General features: G+C 41.3%; 1 non-coding gene across 1 annotated transcript; it reads left to right on the top strand.

Moving 5' to 3' along the window:
- Positions 1 to 4,451: 4,451 nt before the first annotated feature.
- LOC148578117 (small nucleolar RNA R71) lies at positions 4,452 to 4,555 on the top strand. The gene has a single exon (XR_015904264.1). It is a non-coding gene; the product is annotated as a small nucleolar RNA R71 (small nucleolar RNA).
- Positions 4,556 to 5,213: the final 658 nt, after the last annotated feature.

Here is a 5,213-nt window from a genome sequence, read left to right as displayed (position 1 = left end):
AGACACAAGACTGGGTGAACCTTTTCAGATTGTGACTCAGCTTTGCTAAAGTCCCCAGTTAGAGGTGTCTAGAGCTTTTAAGCACACTCTTTTTGCTTTGGACCACGACTTTAACTGCTTAGTCTCAAGCTTTTCACTTGACACCTTCACGCCACAAGCACATGGTTAGGGACAGCTTGGTTTAGCTGCTTAGGCCAGGATTTTATTCCTGTGGGCCCTCCTATCCATTGATGCTCAAAGCCTTAGATCCTTTTTATTTTACCCTTGCCTTTTGGTTTAAAGGATTATTGGCTTTTTCTGCTTGCTTTTTCTTTTACTTTCTTTTTCTCTTTTTTTTCGCATATATTTTTTTTTTGCAACCTTTTCACTGCTTTTTCTTGCTTCAAGAATCAATTATATGATTTTTCAGATTACCAATAACATTTCTCCTTTTTCATTATTCTTTCAAGAGCCAACAATTTTAACATTCATAAACAACAAATTCAAAAATATGCACTGTTCAAGCATTCATTCAGAAAACAAAAGGTATTGCCACCACATCAAAATAATTAAACTAATTTCAAGATAGAATTCGAAATCATGTACTTCTTGTTCTTTTGTAATTAAAAAACATTTTTCATTTAAGAAAAGTGAAGGATTCATAAGACATTCATAGCTTTAAGACATAGACAGTAGACACTAATGATCATGTAATAAAGACACAAACATAAATAAAACATAAATCATAGTAAACGAAAAATAGAAAATAAAGAGCAAGGAAATTAAAGAATGGATCCACCTTAGTGATGGCGGCTAGTTCTTCCTCTTGAAGATCTTATGGAGTGCTTGAGCTCCTCAATGTCTCTTCCTTGCCTTTGTTGCTCTTTCCTCATGGTTATTTGATCCTCTCTAATTTCATGGAGAATAATGGAGTGCTTTTGGTGCTCCATTTTTAGTTGCTCCATATTAGAACTCAAATCTCCTAAGGAGATGTTGATTTGCTCCCAATAGTTGTGTAGAGTAAAATGCATCCCTTGAGGCATCTGAAGGATTTCTTGATGAGGGACTTCCTCATGCTCTTGTTGAGGTCCATAAGTGGGCTCTCTTGTTTGCTCCATCCTTTTCTTAGTGATGGGCTTGTCCTCTTCAATGAGGGTGTCTTCCTCTATGACAATTCCAGCTGAATTACAGAGGTGACAAATGAGGTGAGGGAAGGCTAACCTTGCCAAAGTGGAGGTTTTGTCAGCCACTTTGTAGAGTTCTAGAGATATGACCTCATGAACTTCTACTTCCTCTCCATTCATGATACTATCGATCATGATAGTTCGGTCTATTATAACTTCAGACCGGTTGCTAGTAGGAATGATAGAGCGTTGGATGAATTCCAATCATTCCCTAGCCACAGGTTTGAGGTAAAGCCTTCTCAATTGAACTGGCTTGCCTTTGGAGTCTCTTTTCCACTGAGCTCCTTCCACACACATGTCCATGAGGACTTGGTCCAACCTTTGATCAAAGTTGACCATTCTAGTGTAGGGGCGTGCATCTCCTTGCATCATTGGTAAGTTGAATGCCAACCTTACATTTTCTGGACAGAAATCTAAGTATTTCCCCTGAACCATTGTAAGCCAATTCTTTGGGTTCGGGTTCACACTTTGATCATGGTTTTTGGTGATCCATGCATTAGCATAGAACTCTTAAACCATTAAGATTCTGACTTGTTGAATGGGGTTGGTGAGAACTTCCCAACCTCTCTTTCGAATCTCATGTCGGATTTCTGGATACTCATTCCTTTTGAGCATGAAAGGGACCTCAGGGATCACCTTCTTCTTGGCCACAACTTCATAGAAGTGGTCTTGATGGACCTTTTGAGATGAATCTCTCCATCTCCCATGACTCGGAGGTGGAAGCTTTTGCCTTCCCTGTCCTCTTTCTAGAGGCTTCTCCGGCCTTAGGTGCCATAAATGTTATGGAAAAACAAAAAGCAATGCTTTTACCACACCAAACTTAGAAGGTTTGCTCGTCCTCGAGCAAAAGAAGAAATAAGGGAGTAGAAGAAGAAGAAAATGGAGGAGATGGAAAGGTGTGAGTGGTTCAGCCAGGGGGGAAGTGTTTATGATATGTGAAAATAAAGGAGGGATGAGGGGTTTATATAAGAGTGGAGAGAGGGGTAGGGTTCGTGTATTAGGGGTTGGGTTTTGGGAGGGAAAGGATTTGAATTTGAATTGTGAGGTGGGTGTTATGGGGAAGAGTAGTGGAGGTGATTGGTGAGGGGTATTTAGGGAAGGGTGTTATAGGAAGGTGTGAAGGAGTGAGAGAGAGAGTTGAGGTAGGTGGGGATCCTGTGGGGTCCACAGATCCTGAGGTGTCAAGGATTTCTCACCCCTGCACCATTTTGGCATGTAAACGCCCCTTTGAGTGCCAATCCTGGCGTTAAATTCTAGGTTGCTGCCCATTTCTGGCATTTAACACCAGCTTTTCTTCCCTTTCTGGCGTTAAACGCCAACTTTTCTTCCCTTTCTGGCGTTAAACGCCAGCTTGATGCCCTTTTCTGGCGTTAAACGCCTAGACAGGTGTCAGACTGGGCGTTTAACGCCCATTCTGCTACCCTTACTGGCGTTTAAACGCCAGTAAGCTCTTCCTCTAGGGTGTGCTATTTTTAATGTTGTTTTTGATTTTGCTTTGATTTTTGCAGTTGTTTTTGTGGCTTCACATGATCATCAACCTAAGAAAACATAAAAGAACAATGGAAAATAAAATAAATATAATTAATTAACATTGGGTTGCCTCCCAACAAGCACTTTTTTAATGTCAATAGCTTGACAGTGAAGCTCTTAGAGATCTACACAGAGACTCAGAGCTTGATGTTGGCCTCCCAACACCAAACTTAGAAGTTGAGTGTGGGGGCTCTGTTTGACTCTGTGTTAAGAGAAGCTTTTCATGCTTCCTCTCCATGGTTATTGAGGAAGATCCTTGAGCCTTAAACACAAGGTAGTCTTCATTCACTTGAAGGACCAACTCTCCTCTGTCAACATCAATCACAGCTTTTGCTGTGGCTAGGAAGGGGCTGCCAAGGATGATGGACTCATCCTTACTCTTCCCAGTGTCCAGGATTATGAAGTCAGCAGGGATGTAAAGGCCTTCAACCTTTACCAAGACATCCTCTACAAGTCCATAAGCCAGTTTCCTTGAATTGTCTGCCATATCTAGTGAGATTCTTGCAGCTTGCACCTCAAGGATCCCTAGTTTCTCCATTACAGAGAGGGGCATGAGGTTTATACTTGACCCTAGGTCACACAGAGCTTTCTCAAAGGTCATGGTGCCTATGGTACAAGGTATTAAGAACTTTCCAGGATCCAGTTTCTTCTGAGGTAATGTCTGCCTAATCAAGTCATTCAGTTCATTGGTGAGCAAGGGGGTTCATCCTCCCAAGTCTCATTACCAAATAACTTGGTATTCAGCTTTATGATTGCTCCAAGGTACTTAGCAACTTGATCTTCAGTAATATCTTCATCCTCTTCAGAGGAAGAATACTCATCAGAGCTCATGAATGGCAGAAGTAGGTTCAATAGAATCTCTATAGTCTCTGTATGAGCCTCAGATTCTATTGGTTCCTCAAAGGGGAACTTCTTTTCGTTCAGAGGACATCTCATGAGGTTTTTCTCACTGGGAATCACATCCTCTTTTCTCTCTCCAGGTTCGGCCATGTTAGTCATGGTTATGGCCCTGCACTCTCTCTTGGAATTTTCTTCTGTATTGCTTGGGAGAGTGCTGGGAGGAGTTTCAGTAATTCTCTTACTCAGCTGACTTACTTGTGCCTCCAAATTTCTAATGAAGGATCTTGTTTCATTCATGAAACTTAGTGGGTCTTAGATAGATCTGAGACTATGGTTGCTAAGCCAGAACAACTTTGCTCAGAGTTCTCTGTTTGTTGCTGAGAAGATGATGGAAAAGGTTTGCTATTGCTAAACCTATTTCTTCCACCATTATTGTTGAAGCCTTATTGAGGCTTCTGTTGGTCCTTCCATGAGAGATTTGGATGATTTCTCCATGAAAGATTATAGGTGTTTCCATAGGGTTCTCCCATGTAATTCACCTCTTCCATTGCAGGGTTCTCAGGATCATAGGCTTCTTCTTCAGAGGAAGCTTCCTTAGTACTGCCTGTTGCAGCTTGCATTCCAGACAGACTCTGAGAGATCATATTGACTTGCTGAGTCAATATTTTGTTCTGAGCCAATATGGCATTCAGAGTATCAATCTCAAGAACTCCTTTCTTCTGAGTTGTCCCATTATTCACAGGATTTCTTTCAGAAGTGTACATGAACTGGTTATTTGCAACCATTTCAATGAGTTCCTGGGCTTCTTCAGGCATCTTCTTTAGATGAAGAGATCCACCAGTAGAGTTGTCCAATGACATCTTGGACAGTTCAGATAGACCATCATAGAATATGCATATCATGCTCCATTCTGAAAGCATGCCAGAAGGACACCTTCTGACCAATTGTTTGTATCTTTCCCAAGCTTCATAGAGGGATTCACCTTCCTTCTGTCTGAAGGTCTGGACTTCCACTCTAAGCTTACTCAATTTGAGGTGGAAAGAACTTTGCCAAAAAGGCATTAACCAGCTTTTCCCAAGAGTTTAGGCTTTCTTTTGGTTGTGAGTCCAACCATGTCCTAGCTCTGTCTCTTACAGCAAAGGGGAAAAGCATGAGTCTGTAAACCTCAGGGTCAACCCCATGGGTTTTAACAGTGTCACAGATTTGCAATAATTCAGCTAAAAACTGATGAGGATCTTCTAATTAAAGTCCATGATACTTGCAATTCTGCTGCATTAGAGAAATTAATTGAGGCTTAAGCTCAAAGTTGTTTGCTCTAATTGCAGGAATTGAGATGCTCCTTCCACAGAAGTCAGAAAAGGGTGCAATGAAGTCACCAAGCATCTTCCTTGCATTGTTGGCATTGTTGTTATTTTCGGCTGCCATGTCTTCTTCCTTCTCGAAAATTTCTGGTAGGTCCTCTCCAGAGAGTTGTGCTTTATCTTCTCTTAGCTTCCTCTTCAAGGTCCTTTCAGGTTCAGGATCAGCTTCAACAAGAATGCATTTGTCCTTGTTCCTGCTCATATGAAAGAGAAGAGAACAAGAAAGTATGGAATCCTCTATGTCACAGTATAGAGATTCCTTGAGGTGTTAGAGGAAAACAGGAATAGAGGGATGAGGTAGGTAGATAAGAATTCAAAC

The sequence above is a fragment of the Arachis ipaensis genome, chromosome B1 (assembly GCF_059453495.1).
Source record: "Arachis ipaensis isolate K30076 ecotype BB chromosome B1, ASM5945349v1, whole genome shotgun sequence".
NCBI lineage: Eukaryota > Viridiplantae > Streptophyta > Magnoliopsida > Fabales > Fabaceae > Arachis > Arachis ipaensis.
The sequence above is the reverse complement of the archived record's forward strand: the minus strand, read 5'-3'. Positions and strand labels throughout refer to the sequence as shown.